General features: G+C 34.3%; 1 pseudogene across 1 annotated transcript; it reads right to left on the reverse strand.

Annotated features, from left to right (window-relative positions):
- Positions 1–9,577: 9,577 nt before the first annotated feature.
- On the reverse strand, positions 9,578–20,184 carry LOC124838425 (uncharacterized; annotated as a pseudogene). The gene is made up of 6 exons (XR_015782507.1): positions 19,881–20,184; positions 19,282–19,770; positions 18,886–19,023; positions 14,883–14,936; positions 10,519–10,979; positions 9,578–10,435 (listed from the first exon to the last, which is right to left on the reverse strand). The product of XR_015782507.1 is annotated as an uncharacterized LOC124838425 (transcript).
- Positions 20,185–21,500: the final 1,316 nt, after the last annotated feature.

Consider the following 21,500-nt stretch of genomic DNA (forward strand, 5'->3'; position numbering starts at 1 on the left):
AAAGTGTTCTCTTTTAGTGGGCTAACTTTATGAATTTGGCCAATAAAAAGGGTTCCAACAAACGGCCTTGATCACATGATGCAAACCAAGCAATTGATTCAATCATAGAAAACCTAGGCAAAATCATTCATGCTTTCAAAGTAATAACATTCAATCAATAAAAAGTCTGGAGCTCAAAACCTCACATATAAGCTCATTCACATTTGACATACACATCCTGCTTAATCTCACAATCACAATCATAATATCTTGCATTTGTTCACAAAGCTTGTGAATCACCTGTATAAGCATTTTATGTGCACATCTTCACATCAATCAATCTCAAAGCATCATCAAGCATTACTTATCACACAATCACAGTCAATAGCAAACCATCATAACAAACCAGGTTTCCAATAGAGTACATCATCCTTAATCTTTTTCTTTGCATATTCTTACTTTTTAGCTCTTAGCTCAATGCTTTTCCTTTTTCATGTTTTCCCAACAATCCCAAACTTGAACATTTAACAATACCACACAAGATCTTCTACTTAACTCAAGGTACAATTTTTCAATAAGGGTTTTCAATTTATGTTCAAGGCTAAGGGTTCAAAGGATAGAACACAAAGTGTTCTCTTTTAGTGGGCTAACTTTATGAATTTGGCCAATAAAAAGGGTTCCAACAAACGGCCTTGATCACATGATGCAAAACAAGCAATTGATTCAATCATAGAAAACCTGGGCAAAATCATTCATGTTTCCAAAGTAGTAGCATTCAATCAATAACAACTCTGGAGCTCAAAACCTCACATATAAGCTCATTCACATTTGACATACACATCCTGCTTAATTTCACAATCACAATCATAATATCCTGCATTTGTTCACAAAGCTTGTGAATCACCTGTATAAGCATTTAATGTGCACATCATCTCAACATCAATCAATCAATAAGCATCATTCAACATTACTGATCACACAATCACAGTTAATAGCAAACCATCATAACAAATAAGTTTCCAATAGAGTACATCAAACCCTAATCTAAAAGCATAAAATACATACAGAACACTGGGTTGCCTCCCAGTAAGCGCTTGTTTAACGTCACGAGCCTGACCCAAACTTTCAAGGATCAACCAACAACATCATTGTGGCAAATTGTTGCACCTTTCCCCCTAGATAGGGCTTGAGACGTTTACCATTCACCACCCAACTTCTCTGTGGATCATCAGCAGCTGGATTAAATATTTCAATTGCTCCATGCGGATGCACTTCTTTTATCACAAATGGTCCTGACCATTTTGACTTCAGCTTCACAAGAAATATCTTCAATCTTGAATTGAACAATAGTACCTGTTGTCCTGGATTGAAAACTCTATTCACCAACTTTCTGTCATGATAAAATTTGATCTTATCTTTGTAAGCCTTGGATGAATCATATGCGTGTAATCGCATTTCTTCAAGCTCCAAAGTCTGCCTTCTGCGTGTGCATTGAGTTTCATAAGGATCAAAATTCAAGAATTTCAAAGCCCATAACGCTCTATGCTCCAATTCTACTAGCAAATGGCATGCTTTCCCATAGACTAATTGAAATGGTGATAATCCCATAGACGTCTTCATTGCTGTCCTATAAGCCCAAAGAGCATCATCCAATTTGAGGGACCAATCCTTTCTTGATGAAGTCACTGTTTTTTCCAGGATCCTTTTTATCTCCCTGTTAGACACCTCAGCTTGTCCATTGGTTTGTGGATTATAAGGTGCAGCTACCTTATGTTTCACTCCATAGTGTTTGAGTACGTTCTCTAGCTGATAATTGCAAAAATGAGATCCTCCATCACTAATCAACACTCTTGGAGTGCCAAAACGTGAGAATATCTGCCTCTTCAAGAATTTAATTACCGTGCTAGCATCATTTTTAGGACAAGCTAATGCTTCCACCCATTTACTCACATAATCCACTGCTACCAGAATATATTCATTGTTGAAAGATGGAGGGAAGGGTCCAACAAAGTCAATACCCCAGCAATCAAAAACCTCAACCTCTAAAATGCCTTGTAATGGCATCTCATGAAGTTTAGTGATCGTCCCTGCTCTTTGACATTTATCACAATTTCTAGCATGATTATGGGCATCTTTAAACAAAGTTGGCCAATAAAACCCTGATTGAAGGACTTTTGCTGCTGTTCTTTCTCCATTAAAATGTCCTTCATAAGGTGAATCATGACAATGCCAGAGAATTCCTTCTGCTTCTTCATTTGTCACACATCTCCTCAGAAGATTATCTGCTCCAATCTTGAATAAATAAGGATCATCCCAAACAAACTGCTTGGCATCATGCAAAAATTTCCTTCTTTGTTACCAAGTTAAGTCTTCTGGCATGACCCTTGCAGCTTTGAAATTAGCCATATCAGCAAACCAGGGCCTCTGCTGAATATACATGAGTGTTTCATCTGAGAAAGATTCCCAGATTTCGGATTCCTTGCTAGTGACTTCATTGTTGACTAACCGTGACAAATGATCACCAATCAAGTTCTCACTTCCTTTCTTATCACGGATTTCTACATCAAATTCTTGGAACAGTAGTACCCATCTAATCAGACGTGGCTTAGAATCTGACTTTGTCAACAAATATTTGATAGCTGCATGATCTGTATAGACAATCCCCTTAGACCCAATGAGATAAGGTCTAAATTTCTCTAAAGCATACACAATAGCCAGGAATTCTTTTTCTGTGGTAGCATAATTCAATTGAGCATCATTCAGAACTTTGCTAGCATAATAAATTGGGTGAAACTTTTGTTCTTTTCTCTGGCCAAGGACAACTCCTATGGCATAATCACTTGCATCACACATTAATTCAAAATTCTGATTCCAATCTGGCGCTACAATTACTGGAGCGGACACTAGTTTATTCTTCAATGTGTCCAAAGCTTTCAAACAATCTTCATTCATCACAAAAGGAGTATCCTTCATCAAAAGATTACTCAATGGTTTAGCAATTTTTGAGAAATCTTTGATGAATCTTCTATAGAACCCAGCATGACCAAGAAAACTCCTAATCCCCCTTACATTTGTTGGTGGAGGCAGCTTCTCAATGACTTCTACTTTAGCTTTATCTACCTCAATTCCTTTAGCAGAGATTTTATGCCCCAGTACAATTCCTTCAGTTACCATGAAATGAAATTTCTCCCAGTTAAGAACAAGATTTGTCTGAACACATCTTTTGAGAACAATGTTCAGATTAGCCAAACATCTTTGGAAAGAATTTCCAAAAACTAAGAAATCATCCATGAATACTTCAATGCATTTTTCCAAGAGATCTGCAAAAATTGCCTGCATACACCTTTGAAATGTAGTTGGGGCATTACACAATCCAAATGGCATCTTTCTATATGCAATGATACCAAAAGGACAAGTAAAGGTCGTCTTCTCCTGATCTTTTGGATCTACCACAATTTGATTGTATCCAGAATATCCATCTAGAAAACAATAGAAAGCCTGACCTGATAACCTTTCTAACATCTGATCCATGAAAGGAAGAAGAAAATGATCTTTCCTAGTGGCTTTATTTAGCTTCCTGTAGTCAATGCACATACGCCAGCCAATAACTATCCTAGTAGGAATGAGTTCATTCTTATCATTATAAATTACTGTCATCCCACCTTTCTTTGGAACCACCTGTACTGGACTCACCCATTCACTATCAGAGATTGGATAGATGATACCAGCTTCTAGCAGTTTCAATACTTCTTTTCTAACCGCCTCCTTCATAACAGGATTTAACCTTCTCTGTGGTTGAGCACTTAGTTTATAATTTTCTTCCATAAAAATCTTGTGCATGCAATAAGTTGGGCTAATACCTTTAAGATCTGATATTGACCACCCAATTGCTTCCTTGTTAGCTTTCAAAATTTCTATCAACTGTTCTTCTTCTTGTAGAGATAATGAGTTATTAATGATGACTGGCTTTGTTTCATCTTTTTCTAGAAAAACATATTTCAGATGTGATGGCAATCTTTTTAATTCTGGCTTCTCTGCTTTGACTTCTTCTTCCTTATCAATTATTTCGAATATTGGATCTTCCTCTGGACTCTTTTTCAATGTTTCCAAGTCCATCAGACATTCATCAATCAATTTCTCTTCTTCTTCATCTAAATCTTCACATGCATCAATGAGAGTTTTCTCTAGTGGAGAAATATTTCGCACCATCTTTTCTTGCACCATACAAACTTCATCCAATTCATCAAATTGAAAACATGCTTTGTCATCATTTGGATATGTCACGGCCTTGGATACGTCAAAAGTGACTTCTTCATCATCAACTCTCAATTTAAGCTTACCATTCTCTACATCAATTAAAACTCTAGCAGTCTTCATAAAAGGTCTCCCAAGAATAAGAGGAACATCACTATTCCCTTCCATCTCCATCACAATAAAATCCACTGGGAATATGAATTTATCAACCTTCACTAGAACATCTTCAACCACTCCATATGGATATTTAAGAGACCTGTCCGCCAGTTGAAGAGCCATTCTGGTTGGTTTGATTTCCAAACCCTGAATTGTTCTACACATGGATAGCGGCATTAAATTAATGCTAGCTCCCAAATCAATCAATGCTCTTCCAACTTTCAAATCTCCTACGGTGCATGGAATAGTGAAGCTTTCTGGATCTTTAAGTTTAGGAGGTAGTTTTTGTATGATTGCACTGTAGTTACCCTGTACATTGATAGTTTCCTTTTCAATGTACTTGTTTTTCTTTGTAAGAAGTTCCTTCAAAAACTTTGCATATGTTGGCATCTGTTGCAATGCTTCAGAGAATGGTATAGTGATCTCCAGCTTCTTAAACAACTCCATGAATCTTTCCAACTGCTTTTCTTTCTCCTTCCTTGAATAACTCTTTGGATAAGGAAGTGGCTTTTCACCCTTTTTTTCGTTTTGTCTCTCCTCCCTCTCTTCTCTCTCTTTTTTTTCTCTCCTTTCGTCTTCTTCTTTTTTCTTTTTCTCTCTCTCAACTCTTTCTTTCCACTCACATGTTTCTTTTTCACTCTCACTCTCATTTTTTTTTCTCCTCTCTTTCTTTTCTTCTCTCCTCTAACACTCTACCACTTCTGGTCACAACAGTTTTACACTCCTTTCTGAGATTTTCATGTTTCATCTTATCAACTATTCGCTCAACATAGCTCTCCATATTTTTAAATGCAGCATCCACATTTTGACAATAAGATGCATTCGTCTTCAAGAATCTTTGGAAAGTCTCTTCAAGTTTTGTTGTCTTCTTAGATGGAGTAGATTGCATTTGCCATTTTTGTTGTTGCCCTTGAACCATTGAGACCTGTTGTATTTCTTGTGGTATTTAAGAAAGCTTCATAATTACTTCTTCCAGCTATTGAGAAATAATTCTATTTTGAATAAGCAAAGCATCATTTGATTGCAACAACTCCTTCTGATTCATATATCCTCTTCCCATATTGAGTTCGTTGTCACTAGTAGCCATATTTTCAATAATTTCTATTGCTTCCTCTGGAGTTTTCCATTTAATGTTTCCTCCTGCTGAGGCATTAAGCATCATCTTGGTTTGTGAACCAAGACCTCCAAGGAAGGTTAGGACTACTTCCTCTTCTTTGAATCCATGCATGGGTGTTTTTCTTAGCAAGCTTTTGTATCTGTCCCATGCATGCCCCAGTGATTCTTCCATGCCTTGCCTAAATGAAGAAATCTCTTACTTGCCTTTTGTCACCTTTGATTGTGGGAAGTACTTGTTTAAAAACTTTGTTACCACTGCTTCCCACTCTGTGAAACTTCCTTCTGGGAAAGAATTCAACCAAAGCTTAGCATTGCCTCCCAATGAGAAAGGAAACAAGCTAAGTTTGATCGCTTCATCTGGCACCCCATTAATCTTCACTGTATTGCAAATCTCATTGAATGTAGTGAGGTGCTCATATGGGCTTTCATGAGATAACCCATTGAATTGGTTGCTTTTCACCAGTTGGATCAACGCTGGTTTGACCTCCATATTAGCTGCATTGACTCTAGGTCTAGCTATACTGTTAAAGTGCTGAGGTCCAGCTATATTGGTATAATCAGCAAGAGTTCTTCTGATGTTGTTGTTCTCCATATTTTCTGTGCTATGATCAGAACCTTGTGGTGATGGTTGCAACAGAGTTTCCGGACGAGGCAAAAGTTCTCTAGATGTTCGGATTCTTCTCCTCCGTCTACTCTCGTCTAAACCTTCAAGAAGAGGTTCTGCAGTTATCTTGCTCCTAGTTCGAATTGCCTCCTGCATACACAAGAAAACAAAACCCTAGAATATTTGGTTAGCACAAAAAGATATAGGAGAAGATATAAGATTCAGAGAATAAAATAAAATAAAATAAAATAAAATAAAAACCGAAAAAATAAAAACAGAAATTCAAAATTAAAGTCAAAGATAATCAATAATCACACAAATTAACCAGTTAAACCAAGAGTCCCCGGCAACGGCGCCAAAAACTTGATGACAAATTTATGATCACCAAAATATGATGTCACAAACTTGTTGAACAATCGGCAAGTATGACCGAATCGTTTCAAGTAATAAACTCGGTAAGACCAAGTATCGTTCTCCCAAAGGACTCACGGCCTAGTTTAGTTGTGTGGTTCGTTGATTAGCTAAGACTTAAGAACGAAATAATTGGAGTTTACTATGCAAAAGACGAAAATAAACATGTATGCATGAGGTTGATCAATGGCAAAACAAAATACAAGCACTTTCAATGAAATATATGAATGAATATGTTGTTGGGGATCAACTTCATCTTTTCCACTCTCATATATTTTAGGAATTCAACATTCAATTCATCATTGTTAATGTCACTCTCTAAATTACCTTGTCAAGAAGGCCTATCCTTAATTACGAGTTCATACGATTCCTAGCATTCCTAATAATTAGTTCTTTTAGCACAGGAGCTTAACGACAACCAATATACTATTGGGAATAATTCCCCGGATCTAGACTTCCCCGTACGCTGCCGTATCGACAAAACCAATAATCATGCATTGAATGAGTTAAACAAAGCAAGCATTGAGCAAAGAGGAAAAACCCTAACTAATGATGAAACAAAGCATAGGTCTTAGATTAAGATGTAAGCACAAATTCCATATATGAGAGCTTCAAAAGATTACATTGATTCCCCAACAAACATACGAGGTTTAGTTCACCATATTCATGGTGAACCTAGATGAACAATAATGAAAGAATGAAGGATAAAACCCTAGAAAGGTGAAGAGGTAGCCTGAGCATCCAAGATCCTCCTTCAAAGGGGTGGAAGAGAGAGTGTTTGCTTCGTTTCTGCCAAAGATACAAACCCTAGGACGTCCTAAAGCTTATATACTATTCTAAAATTACAGAAAATTTAGGCCCAAGCCCATAAGTGTGCCGCTCAGCGGTAAGTGCATGAGTAGTTTCTTCCCCTCAACGGCCATTTTGCCCCTCAGCGGATCCACCGTGATCTCTTGAGTGCCGCTCAGCGGTAAACTGCCGCTGAGCGGCAGTTGCGGCTTCTCCTTTTGCACTTTTTGATGTCTTTTCTGATTCCATCTCTCTCCTTCTTCACTTCTTTCACCAAATTCACCTTAAAACCTGCACAAAAACACTAAAATCAAGCATAAACCTGTCCAGCTCTCTTATTTCTGAAAATATGAATAAAAGCATGATTTCAAGCTAGTTTCTAAGTATAAAGATTGCTTTTAGTGTCAATTTTAAGCATGAAAATAACAGTTTTTCAACTATTATCAGGATGGAAGAGTTTTCAATAGGGACAGAAGTTACCTCAGTAGTAGGTTCGGGATGTGTTTCAGAACTGTCCACATCAGGTGATTCTTGTATGTAAGGTAGACTTGGTGCCTCATTTTGTGAAGAATGACTTGCATTGAGAAGATCTGTACCTGGAAGACTGGTGGAGACTTCAGGAGAAGGATTTTGATTTGGTGGAGAGTCCATAATAAGAGAAGATGTTGGAGTAGGAGTCACAGGTAAAGGTAAGCATAATTATTCTTCTCCAATATGACGAATCTCCCCCTGAGAAGAAGAAGAGGTGACTCCCCCTGAATAGAAAGGTTCAGACTCCCTAAAGGATACTTCAAGTGTTACATGCATTTTGTGAGTTTGAGGGTCAAAGCAACGATATCCTTTTTGGACGTCAGAATAGCCGACAAAGATACATTTTTTAGCACAAGGATCAAGTTTACCACGTAATTTTTTGGAACATGAACATAGGCAGTGCAACCAAAAACTCGAGGTTCAATATTCATGACATGTGGAATAGAAAAGAAAGTTTCAAGCTTCTTTTGAGGGGTGAGAAAACCTAAAACACTAGAAGGAGTTCGATTTATAAGATAGGCCGCAGAGAGGACAGCCTCACCCCAATAATGGGAAGGGACATTCATGCCAAATAATGAAGCCCGTACAACCTCCAACAATTGTCTATTTTTTCTCTCAACAAGTCCATTTTGTTGAGGTGTATATGTACAAGAAGTTTGATGTTTTATTCCATTAGAGGTGAAGAATTCAGAAAAGGATCCATTCTTATATTCGAGGCCATTATCAGATTGAAAAATTTGTATGGAAGTATTAAATTGTGTTTGAACCATACGGTGAAATTTTTGAAAAACATGGAAGACGTCATTTTTATGTTTAAGCAAAGAGACCCACATCATTCTAATACACTCATCAATAAAGGAGACATAATAATAAGAATGAGAAAACGAAGGGACTTTAGCTGGGCCCCAAATGTCAGAATGAATGACTTGAAAGGGAATACAACTTTTATTCATACTGGGGTAAAAGGGAATGCGATGGCTTTTAGCCATTTCACAAGTAGAACATTGAAATTTAGAGGAATGACAATTTGAAAATAAATGGGGAAATAATTTTTGTAGATAACCAAAGGAAAGGTGTCCGAGTCTTTTATGCCAAAGCCAAGCAGCAGAATGAGAAGAATCTGGAGTGTTAGTAGTAGATGCTCTGCAATGCAAGTCAGTACCACCCTCAAAGGCATCTAAGAAGTAAAGATTACCACGTCTAACACCATAGCCAAGAATCACCTTGGTCTGGACGTCCTGAAAAACACAAAATGTGGGCCAAAAAATCACACTGCAGTTAAGTTGTGATGTAAGTTGACTAACAGATAAAAGATTGAAATCAAGAGAAGGAACGACAAGAACTGAATGAAGAGTGAGAGTTTTGATAGAGTAATGGTACCCTAACCAGTAATGGAGGCAGAACCACCATTAGCAGTGGTTATGATGGACTTACTGCATGGGAAACAATGTTGTAACATAGAAGCATCATGAATCATATGATTTGATGCGCCAGTATCAATTATCCAAGTAGAATTCCTAGAGTGAGCAGAGAAAGCAAGAGTTTTACCTAGAATACCTTCATACACAACATTAGCTTGAGGAGAGGGAGATGAGTCACCATCAGAAGAAGAATTGAGGGCTTTGAAGGATGGGTTGGCCATGGCGAAATTGGGAATTTAGGGATTGGAAACAGGGCGGAGATGAAGATAGATATTCCCGGAATTAAAAAACATATGATACCATGTTAAACAATTCATCGGGAATAAAATACAATCCTTTCATTCATATTTTTTCTTCTCAGATATACATACTTTATAAGCAATATTAAAATGTTTATATTTAAATAGGAAATAATATAAAAACATAAAACAACTTAAAACATAAAACAACTTTAAATATTTAAAACTTATTCCTAATTAAGTACAACAATAATTTAAATCTAAATTATATCTTCAACAGTCGGCATGCTTTGATAGGTAACGACAACAGCTTACGAAAAATTCTTCCGACGAAGGTTGACTTTTGGTGACCGGTGATAGGATTTGATGATATAAATTGGAAAATCTGAAGTAGGAGTCTGAGTTGTGAGGGTACGAGTAAAATGAAGGGAATGCCTGTCAATATGACGACTCCTATAAAGACGTGCTTGTACAAGCTTGATTTTTGTAGAACTATTCCAAGCGCAGCACAGAAGGCAATCATCATGGACACTAGAGAGAGGCAAAGGAACCCAAGCCCTGACATTATCTTGATGGGCAATCTTTTTAGGAAGTCTGTCGGAGCATAACGCGATGTTTGCAGGTCAATGTATATCAATACTGTAATGATAGACGCCAAGAGAGAGATTACATCAGCTACAATAAACACAGTAAACCGTTTTTTCTTTATCAGAAGCGGTATTCCAGTCTCTTGATGGTGGGACAGTGAAGACTGCAGCGAACATGATAGTTATAACGAGACCACCCACAATTGCAAATGTCCCAGCTGTTTCCTTTGCCCATTTTTCTCCTTCTTTCATCAGCTCCTTGTGTGTTTCAAGAAATATCTCTTCAGGCTTCTTACCATCATCATTTTTGGCTTCTCTGCTTTTGACATGCACAAGCTCCTCCACCGCCTGCACTCATTTCATCCACGTTAATGCAAGCATGGACTATATATTGCACTAGAGAGAGAGAAAACTAATGAAGATTAATGTACCTCAAACCATTGAATTTCTCTTTGCATTTGTAGAGCAGCACCGGGTCTGCGATTCAGATCAGACAAAGGTCCTAAGTGTGCCGCCAAGTGCAATAGGTTATTGCCAAACTTGTCTGTTGAATAGTTAATTATATCCTTATTTCCACAGAGATAATGCATAAGTTGGAACACAGTGTGTTTGCGATGAAGAATGGCATACGAAAATATGTCTCTTCCATGATTGTCCATTGCCCATAAGAGATCATGGTTAGCCTCCCTCATATCATTTATGAACTCAACATTTCCATGCTTTGCTGCTTCCAACATGGCATCATACACCGAACCTTTCCTGAGTTCTGCACTATTCAACTTCGCAACATTATCTTTATAATACCTTAAGATTTGTAGAAATTCATTCTTGTGTCCAAATACACTCTCTCTATTATTGGGTTCCAGTCCACATGAATCCATAATTGTCGATTCTGAAACAATGGGAGGGAAATCAAAATTATTTATGGTTTGGTTTTACTTAACAAAAGATATTTAGAAATTTGATCATTTCAACCAACAAACAATTTCAGAATTAATTTTTGATCTTAGTCTAAATGACTGACTTGGAATAAAAAAATGTCCATAGGATAAAAATAAAATTTATTAAAAAACCTCAAAAGATCAAATATTGGCTGCATATCTCATTAGTTTTTCTTTTAAGGCTTAATATCCTAATTTGTCCCCAATTTCGTACGAAAATGTCAAATTAGTTCATCCTTTAAAAAATGTGTCAATTACGTCCTCACTTAATAAAATTTGCATCAATGAAATCCCTTCCGTTAAATCCGAACAAACGGCGTTAAATCCGAACATGATGTTGTAACTTAATCATCATGGAGTCAAATTATACAATTGTATTAACATTTAGTTTTTTATTTGTTTTAATTTTACAAAATTATGTGTATTTTTATTTAATTTTATTAATGACAAAAATGTTTATATTATATTAACTTATTTGATTTTTTTACAATTTACTTTTAAACTAAAATATGGTTATTATATTTTAGATATCAAAACTAAAATTAAGATGAAAAATTATTTATATTAATCTATTTTAAATAGTTTATCAAAATAAATTCATAAAAACTTTTAAAGTACAAAAGAATTAAAAGAAAATATGCTTTTAAAATTATATCTAAATATAAGTAATTTCTGAACTTATAAAAATAACTTATTTTGAACAATATTTTTTTTCAAAATTATTTTATTTTTAAGTTTAAACAAACTCAACATATATTATATTTTTAACTATTTTGAATAACTTTTTATAAAAATCAATATTTATATTTAAATAAAAAATATTAATAAAATATCTTCTAAAATTTGAAATTTGTTGGATAGATATTGCAAAAACAAATGTAAGGAATAATTGAAAATACATTAAAAATAAAAAAAAAATTAGTTTTAGAGATTAACCTTGTTCTAAACTTGTTCCAATCCATTTTATACGGGCCTTGGGAGGTGGAATTTTTTAAAAAATTCCTATTAAATGAGTCAGAAAAATAAGACTTGGTTTTAGAAAGAATCAAAATCCACCTTTGAAATAAAGACTCAAATGTAATTTTGGTTTCAGAAAGAATCAAAATCCACCTATGAAATAAAGACTCAAATGTAATTTTAAATCTATTGTTACATTTCTTTCTATTTTTTTGAGAGTTTAATATGCTAATCAACTTGATTTGAAATTCAAATCAAACAATAAAAAAATATCGTCACATCTTTAATTCTTAACAAACATTATTTAAAATCCATATCCACATAAATTAATTATATTTTATTTTATAAACTTCGATCAAATTTAATGCTTATAAATTTATTTTACAACTTACAAAATATTATTTCAAACCTATATTTGATTGAAGTTAGTTAATCAAATAAATAATTAGAAAAAATCAAGTTTACTAAATGTGATCCAAAATGCATGCAAGATATGAAATTGGGCATGCGTGTTTATTTTATATGTTTATTTTGAAATTAAATTAGATGACTCAACCAGTTTAACTCAATTTAATTTTAATTAGACGCACTAAATTAAATCAATTCAACCAAATATTCAACTTGGTATGTTGAATAAACCTTGGTTACACTCATAAGTTAAATTGTGTATATTACTATATATTAGTCTCACTAGTACAAAATGGGCTTTTAAACTCGCAGAATAGGCCTCGGTTTACACCAAACCGCTGTCTATTCAGACACGGTGGCAGTTTTGTAATTAACGAGACCTTATAGGCCTCGGTTCAGACTTGACCGGTGCCAAAAAGGGTTACTACTTCGGTTGTGAAGGCAACCGGTGCCTAATTAGTGGTTTCTGACACGGTTAAAAAAAACCGGTGCCAAAAAGAGGTATACTGCATCGGTTGGTAGGAGGGACCGAGGCGTATCAGCCTCTACTGCCTCGGGCCAGAAGGACCGAGGCATATAACCCTCTTATTTCCCCAAATATTTTCCCCTGAACGAAAACCTACCCTCACTCTCACTTCCCACGCTCTCGCGCCTCCCCCTCACCTCGCCTCCCTCTCGCTCTCCCGCCTCCCTCCCCTCACCTCGCCTCCCTCTCGCTCTCGCGCCTCCCTCCCCTCACCTCGCCTCCCTCTCGCTCTCGCGCCTCCCTCCCCTCACCTCGCCTCCCTCTCGCTCTCGCGCCTCCCTCCCCTCACCTCGCCTCCCTGCTCTCGCGCCTCCCTCCCCTCACCTCGCCTCCCTGCTCTCGCGCCTCCCTCCCCTCACCTCGCGTCCCTCGCTCTCGCGCCTCCCTCCCCTCGCCTCGCCTCCCTCGCTCTCGCGCCTCCCTCCCCTCACCTCGCCTCCCTCGCTCTCGCGCCTCTCCCCCCTCGGTCTCGCTCCGTCACTCTCTCGCTGGCTCGCTCCGTCGCTCTCTCGGTCTCCAAAATCTCCTGCGAGTGTGTCGCCTCTGGAGGGAAGAGCAGCGGTGGTGGTGCGTCAATGGTGGCGGCGGTGATAGTGGTGGAGGTGGTGGTTAGATTAGGGTTTTTCTGATGTTGATGGTGGTGGTGTGAATCTGAGATTAGGGTCAGATTGGGTAAAATTAGGGTCAGATTAGGGTTTTTCGAATCTGAGATTTTGTTTTACTTGCTTCTTTGAATCTGAGATTGGGGTAAAATTAGGGTCAGAGATGTTGCCTGTATTAACTTTTCTGTGTTAATGTGCAAGCAAATGTGTTCAGATCTACAAAAAGGGGTGAGGGTTTTGCTTAATCTGAGTTCTCTCCTTGAGTTCTCTCCTTGTTCAAAAACCCTACTGGTAATGCATAACCAAAAAAAAAAATAAAAAAAAGACCCTACTGCCTCGGTTTAGCCTCCAACCGAGGCAGTTGAAGGACAAGAACAATCTCGGTTATCTGATAACCGAGGCCGAATCGTAGCGTTTTTTGTCTCGTTCCAGAACCGAGGCATAAAGTTGATCACTTTTTACCTCGTCTGAATATGCTTCGGTTCAAAAACCGGTGCCTATTAGCGAATTTAACCGGTGCCGTTTCCTTTAAATGTACTGGTGTCTCTAAATCTAAATTCAAAATTGTTTGGTTGATGAACACAGCATCATGAAATAACTAATGATTTAAATATTTTTATTTCTTATAAAATTATCCAATTTTAAGTTTATACCTCATAAAACAAAGCATCAGACTTTCATTTTCAAACAGTTAATTTTTTTTAGAATATTGTTATGTAGCATGTCTTATCAACATACATATTAGTCAAATGTGACCTAACAATAGCAAGTAGCACCTTTTAATGGCCATGATAAAATGTAACAAGGTGGTTTCTTTAAAAACAATTGTAAATCTTTAAAATAAATATTATTTGTGTACTTTAAAATAAATTTTAAGATAGAAAATAATTATTTCAGATTTTGAAAAAATTAAGATTAAGAAATATTTTACTAAATTAAAACCAAAATTTATTCATTTTATAAAGATTAAACACAATGCACTTTACAACAGAAAAAAAATCTTTAAATAGTAAACAGTTTTAAAGACAAAAAATAATTAATCACTACAGTGATTAATTTTTATACCAATATATAAACTTAAAATTATTAATATTTAATATAGTCTTTATTATAAATAAAAATTATAATTTAATGGTGAATTAAACTATAAAGTGGTAAAGAAACATTAATTATTAAAGTCATTTTTAATATGAATTAGTGTCAAAATTGGTTTTTAATTAACTAATGACTAATTTGGACACAGAGACGCGTCTAAATTCGTTTAAATTACTTATAGATACATGTTTATTACATGTATGCGATCCTATGCAAATATGTGATAAACGCAAGAAGATGAATGAATGAGATAAAGCAATACTTACCCACCAACTTTTCAAACATGTGCATAATTGTCAAAATCAAATCGACTAAAGTACCTGAAAGAACCACAATAAGAAGTTTAAGTAGTCGCATATCTTTTGTGCTTAAATATTATAGCATTTTGGGTTCTATTTTCAACAAACATAAAGCAGTAATTAAGTCATTATTTTTATCTTTTTAAAGTTATAGAACAGTTACTAATTTTGTTTTTACATAAAGCTCATTTATTTTTAATCTGTGATGGCTAGATTTTGTATAAGGAAATGAATTATTTTCAGTTTTGATCACTAAGTTTATTTCTTTATTCAGTAAACACATCATCAAATTTGAGTGAGTTAAGATTTAGAAAACAAAGCTCTGTTTGGATTTTAAAACTGCAATGGTATCGTTTTTGCTTCCGCTGTTTTTGATCTGAATGTCTTATTATGATGTTAATATAACATGTTAGGTCTATTTTATACTGTTATTTTATCATTTGGTAATAGAGCATATGTTTATCCTCTGCCTTGCATAATTTTGTTAGTTTGGATTTTTTAGATTTATGAATTTTGTTCTTTTGAATCATTTAATCCAAACACATATTACCAAATTAACGTAAAACATGAATATAATTTTCTTGTAATGTTAAAAGGAGATTTTAACTTTTAAAAGCTAATAAAATTAACCATATCATCATTAGATTCGCGGGTCAACGATGAACCATTTCGTTTAAAGTTTTTCTTCTTCGCTTCTGTGTCGGCTTCCCAGCATGAAGGTCTAGTGTTTGACCTACAGTGACAACTGGTTGCTCATCGAAACCTGTAGGATTTCCCGTAGCATTATGAAATTAACCTGTTGATGAGAGACTATTTTCTGGGCTTGTGCTTCTTCACCAATTTCTATAGCGACTCGTCCTTGTTCGGGATCCTTTCGGCTTACTACCATTTTGTATTGTGTTGTTGCTTGATGAAGGAATGAAAAAGGGTTTTTCTCTATTGAATTATTGTGGTGGATAATTGGGTCTTTAAAGTTTGCATCTTTATTAATTAATAAAGATAGAAAAAGGGTTTCTACCCGTCACTGAACCCTGTTCCTTTTTTCTTTATGTTAGCAATATGTTAAATATTATACCTTTCAGTTCCTATTTTTAAGGAACATAAAGTGGTTCATTAAGCCGTTATTTTTATCTTTTTAACTGCATAGAGGTTATGAAGCAATTACTAATTTTAAATTCTTTGTAGTTTCTCCCTAGAAATTACAAAGAATTTAAAACTTTAAATGCACTAAAGTTCTTCAAAATAATGAGTTCATGGAAATAAAAGCTAGCAAATCTAAGCTGCAGGTGTATGTTTTTGCCTTGGTTCAAATCCAACCGAAGAAGTAGAGGGGTTTTTTATTTTTTATTTACTTTTTTTTTCACCATTCGCCAAGTGAGTTGTTAGCCCTTGGCCGCAATCCATCAACGCCCACTACTCCATCTCACACCCCCATCATCAAAGATTCCCAACTGTGAAGAACAAAGAACGAGAACGACGCGCTCTCACCACCACCTACAGAGAATCAATCAAATACCACCACTCCTGCAGAGATTCAATCGAACATAAAATATCCCAATCGAAATTAGAGAAAGAGGACGGGAGGAAGCTTCCTCCTTTGCTGCGAATCAAAACGGAGAGAAGAAGAAGAAGAACGAGAATGACCATCGCGCCCATGCGCCCCCGCCGCGTCTCTATCGCGTCTTCGCCGCACCTCCATCTTGCCAACGAAAGAAAATGGGAGAAAAGAGAGAGCGACACAACTTCTGTCTTTTGTGAAATTTAAACCTAAACACATGTTATTATCTCGATTAATTTTTTAACTCAGGCTATAAGGGTCTACAGCCTCGGTTCTATAAAGAACTGATGCCTAAACCCTCTCAAAAAAATAAAAAATAAAAGATAAATATTTAAGCTCTTTTATGCCTCAGTTCTTTAAACAACCTAGGTAATAGACTTTTGCGATAATTACAGAAATGCCACCAATTTTAGACATCAGTTCTTTTTGAACCGAGGCATATACGTTTGTGATAATTACAAAATGACACCGCACCAGTTTTAGGCATTAGTTCTTTTTGAACCGAGGCATATACGTTTGTGATAATTACAAAAATGTCACCGTGCCATTTTTTTCTTCGGTTAAACCAATGTCAAATGTGCGAGTTAAAATCCTTCTTTTTTACTAGTGCTGGTTATATTTTTATGTTAGCCGATGAAGCTTTTATCTTGGAGAACTGCCAAGCAGACCTTAACTACTACTTCTACTATGGATGCTGAGTTCGTTTCCTTTTTTGAGACTACCTCGCATGGTGTATTGTTAAAGAGTTTCATTTTTGGGCTTAGAGTTGTAGATTCTATTTTTAGGCCATTAAAGTTGAATTGTGACAACTTTGTTGCGGTGTTTATGGCTAAGAACAATAAAAGTAAATGTCAAAGTAAGCACATTGACATCAAATACTTAGCCATCAGAGAACATGTTAAGGAAAAGAAAGTGGTCATTGAACACATTAGCACTGAGTTGATGATTGTTGATCCTTTAACTAAAAGCATGCCACCAAAGAATTTTAAGTTGAGAGCTAATGTTGAGAGAAATATATTGTGGTACATGGAAGATAACACTCACTATTAGAGGACCTATCGCCATGACTCATATATTTTGTCACTTGTTGTGGTTAATAATTGGGTAAATGGACCAAGTGTGAGAATGTTAGCAATATGTTAAATATTATACCTTTCAGTTCCTATTTTTAAGGAACATAAAGTGGTTCATTAAGCCGTTATTTTTATCTTTTTAACTGCATAGAGGTTATGAAGCAATTACTAATTTTATTTCCACGTATTTATTTTTGAATCATGTGATGGCCAGATTTTATATAAGGAAATGAGTTACTCAACTTTGATCATTAAGCCTACTCCTCTATTTAGAAAACACACCATTGAGTTTGAGTGAGTTAAAGTTTAGAAAACAAAGTTGTGTTTGGATTTTAAAGCTACAATGGCTGGAAGTATGCACATTATTCTTTCGTTTTTATTTCAGTTGTTTTTTTATCTGAATGTGTTATTATGATGTTAATATAACATGTTTAGGTCAATTTTATATTGCTATTTTATCACTTAATAGTTAAGCGTTGTTGTTCTTATAAACTATTCTTTAACCATATGTTTCCTCCGTTTTTTTTAGCCCTTGTTCACTTGAATAGATTTGGGAGAGAGTAATTGAGTGATGTGAGAGGATTTTAAGGTAAAATTTTTATTATTTATTTGAGTGTATTTTGGAGATAAGTGAGAGTGGATTTTAAAGTAAATTTTTTTAATTTGTCACATAAATCAAATTCTACACTAATTCTCACAAATTTTACTTCTAAATCCACTCTCACTTACCTCCAAAATTCACTTAAATAAATAACAAAAAATTTACCTTCAAATCCCCTCAAATTCATCAATCACTCTCCGTCAAATCTATTCAAGTTAAGAGGGGCTTAAGGATTTATTTGAAATCTTAATTTATTTATCTCATTCTTCAAGTTCAATTTCAATATTTTTTTTTAAAGAATATTATCAACACATAAAGCAAGTATATCACGATATCAATTTCTGATAAACCTCATTTATTTTATGTATGTCTTTCTCTCATTTAAGTAAGTGAAGATAACCCCTTTACCTTTTTTTTATTATTATTTTCCATCTATTTTGAAAACACGTTTTCTCTACCATAATTTTATTTTACTTTCTCCTTTACAAGTATTTTAGCTTATGTATTACATACATATTTGCATACTGAGTTAGAATACTATTCAATTATAATTTTTCATTTTTAAATACACCATTCTAATTTATTGATAAATAATGTTTCATCAGTTATTAAAGAGATTATGAAAAGTAAATTTTCTATGGATTGAATCTTTTCTTCCAAACAAAAAAAACATAATTGAGTGGCTAATTAATGCAAGAGCAAAAAGAAAGCAATAGATAAAAAAGAGGAAAATCTTACCAGTTTTCAAACTGTAAACTATTGTCTGCCAACGGCTGGCCTGTGAATATGCAGAAGGCATTCGAGCCAATTCTTGCAAGACGCGTAAGGATTGAATGGGCAGTTCCCCGTAAGATTTAAGCAATATCAAAGCTACATCTGCGAGTTCAAACCATGCAACCATTTCAGAATTAACTTCTTTTTTCTTAAACATGCTACCAACTGCAAACTAGTATTCCAATATATATATATATATATATATATATATATATATATATATATATATATATATATGTATATATGTATATATGTATATATGTATATGTATATATATATAAGGTACATCAAAAGAGCATTGATTTGAGAAGAAAACGAGGGAAGCAGTGTATATGGATGTATTGTGGTTGATTTGCTTACCAAATATATGCGCTTGGATGCATCGTTCCAGAAGCAAAACTCGATTGCATTGAGACTGCTCAACAATGACATCGGAAGAAGTTCTAAAGTAAAGGTAACGAGTCATTCTTTTGCGTCCTGAATTAGCGGCCAGAAGAAGAGGGATCTCACCCTCTTTGTTCTCTATAGCAAGTAGGTTTTCACCACCTTGCGCATTTATAAAGAACTTTGCTATATCAATGTCTCCATAAATAGCAGCAAGAGCAAGAGCAGTATTACCATCCTCATCCTTCATTTCTACTAATTGCTTCTTACCTAGGTACACTAACCCAGCCACAATTGTGATATGTCCTTCTATTGTTGCAACATGAAGAACCGTCCTACCTGAAGGCGGAGCCCAAAATATGGCATTCGGTTGATCCCTCAAGTATGAGCTCGTACCTTCCCAATCACCGTTTTTCACAAACTTGTATAAATCTTTGTGCTCACTAACGTTGTCAGATACAACACCTATATGTGCGTCCAATTCACATTAAAACATAAATAAATATTTGAGTTAGTATTACGTGTAAATATATAATTTATATAAAGAAAATTTGAAGATGCATCTAAACACTTACCGTGTCGAATATGCGGTTGGACTTTAAACTCAGATCTGTAAACTTCGGCCAAGTGATTCCAAGCTTCGTGGGCGGTTTGGAGGTGTTTAATTTGTTCGAAAATTATTGGTGCACATGATAGTTGAATAATATGCAGAGCCTTTGCGTCTCTTTGTGCATCAATGGGTGTCGAAGCATAACCCACAACTTCCCACAAATTTTCCCCCCTCAGATAGCTTTTCATTAGAGTTTCCCATTGCTGATAGTTATATCTTGTGAGCACTTCATGAACTATTCCACGGGATGCAACACCAATACATTCCATTACAAGGTTTTGTCTTGTCTTGCTTTGCTTCACATATATATATATATATATATATATATATATATATATATATATACAAAAACATGTGGTGTTGCTTTTAATGGGAGGCAAGAATATTACATAGTATCAAAGCAAAGAACAAAAGGAGGAAATATTATTGGCATGGAGTAAAAGTGTGTTACAAAGAAGAGAAGAAGATTTACATATGAAAAAAAAAGTTTAATTAAATTTGAACTATATAATAGACTTAAAAACTTTTAATTGAATTATTATATTAAATTTTTTGGATTTTATTAAATTCTAAAAACTTTAAAATTTTAAATTGAATTCTTATTGTTACATTATTTTAATTTGGTCATCCTATTCTTAAATTTTATTGTTAACTTGGATAACATGATTATTTTATTATTCTGTCATCTTAGTTTTCATTACATATAATTTCATATTTATATTTTTATAATTTTATAAAATTACAATATTATAAAATTACGTAGGATAAAAGCAAAACTTAGTTACATTACTTAATTACCAGAAAAATTTAATCGGAGAAACTCAATTGAAGAATTTTAAATTTTTAAAAATTCAATAAACTACAAAAATTTTAGAGAAACTTAATTAAAAATTTTCAAATTTATAATAAACTTAAAATTTAATTAAAAAAACTCTAAAACTAGCATAAGAAAGAGAACATAAAACTAACATAAATACGACTGCAGTATAAGGGATAAATATTTGAAAAACTTTACATGCATAACTCATCATATTTATTTGATCCTTTTCAATACTTAATAAAAATTTAATATTTATATTCTTTTAATTAATTCATCTTAAATTATTTTTATTTTAAAATAAAAATATATTTTTACTGGTAATAAAAATGTGTTGAATAAAAAGTTGGATATCTATATATCATTACCTTAAATTTTACTTTATAAAATAGTCACAATAGAAAAGAAAATAACAAAGAAAATAAGTTGAAATTAAACTACTTCATACTATAATATACTAACATTTTAATCATATTTCTTTGGTATTTTAATTTATATATATATATGTTATATTATTTGAATAAGTTGTACAGTTAACGTATTTTGTTTTATATTATGTAAAAAAGTATATTTTTTAAAATAAGAAACTGTTTGGGACGGAGGATCAAAGTGAACTTCCACAGATAATATCAGAGTTTAAAGTATCCAAATGTTTTTTACTATCAATATTTGTAGTTATTTGTCCAATCTGATTTGGAGCACACTTACAGGAAATGTTTCTAATACTAAAGTCCGTTAGAATTTAATAATTTAAATATTAAGTATATA

Source organism: Vigna umbellata, chromosome 10 (assembly GCF_029865625.1).
Source record: "Vigna umbellata cultivar VRB3 chromosome 10, Vumbellata_1.0, whole genome shotgun sequence".
Lineage (NCBI taxonomy): Eukaryota > Viridiplantae > Streptophyta > Magnoliopsida > Fabales > Fabaceae > Vigna > Vigna umbellata.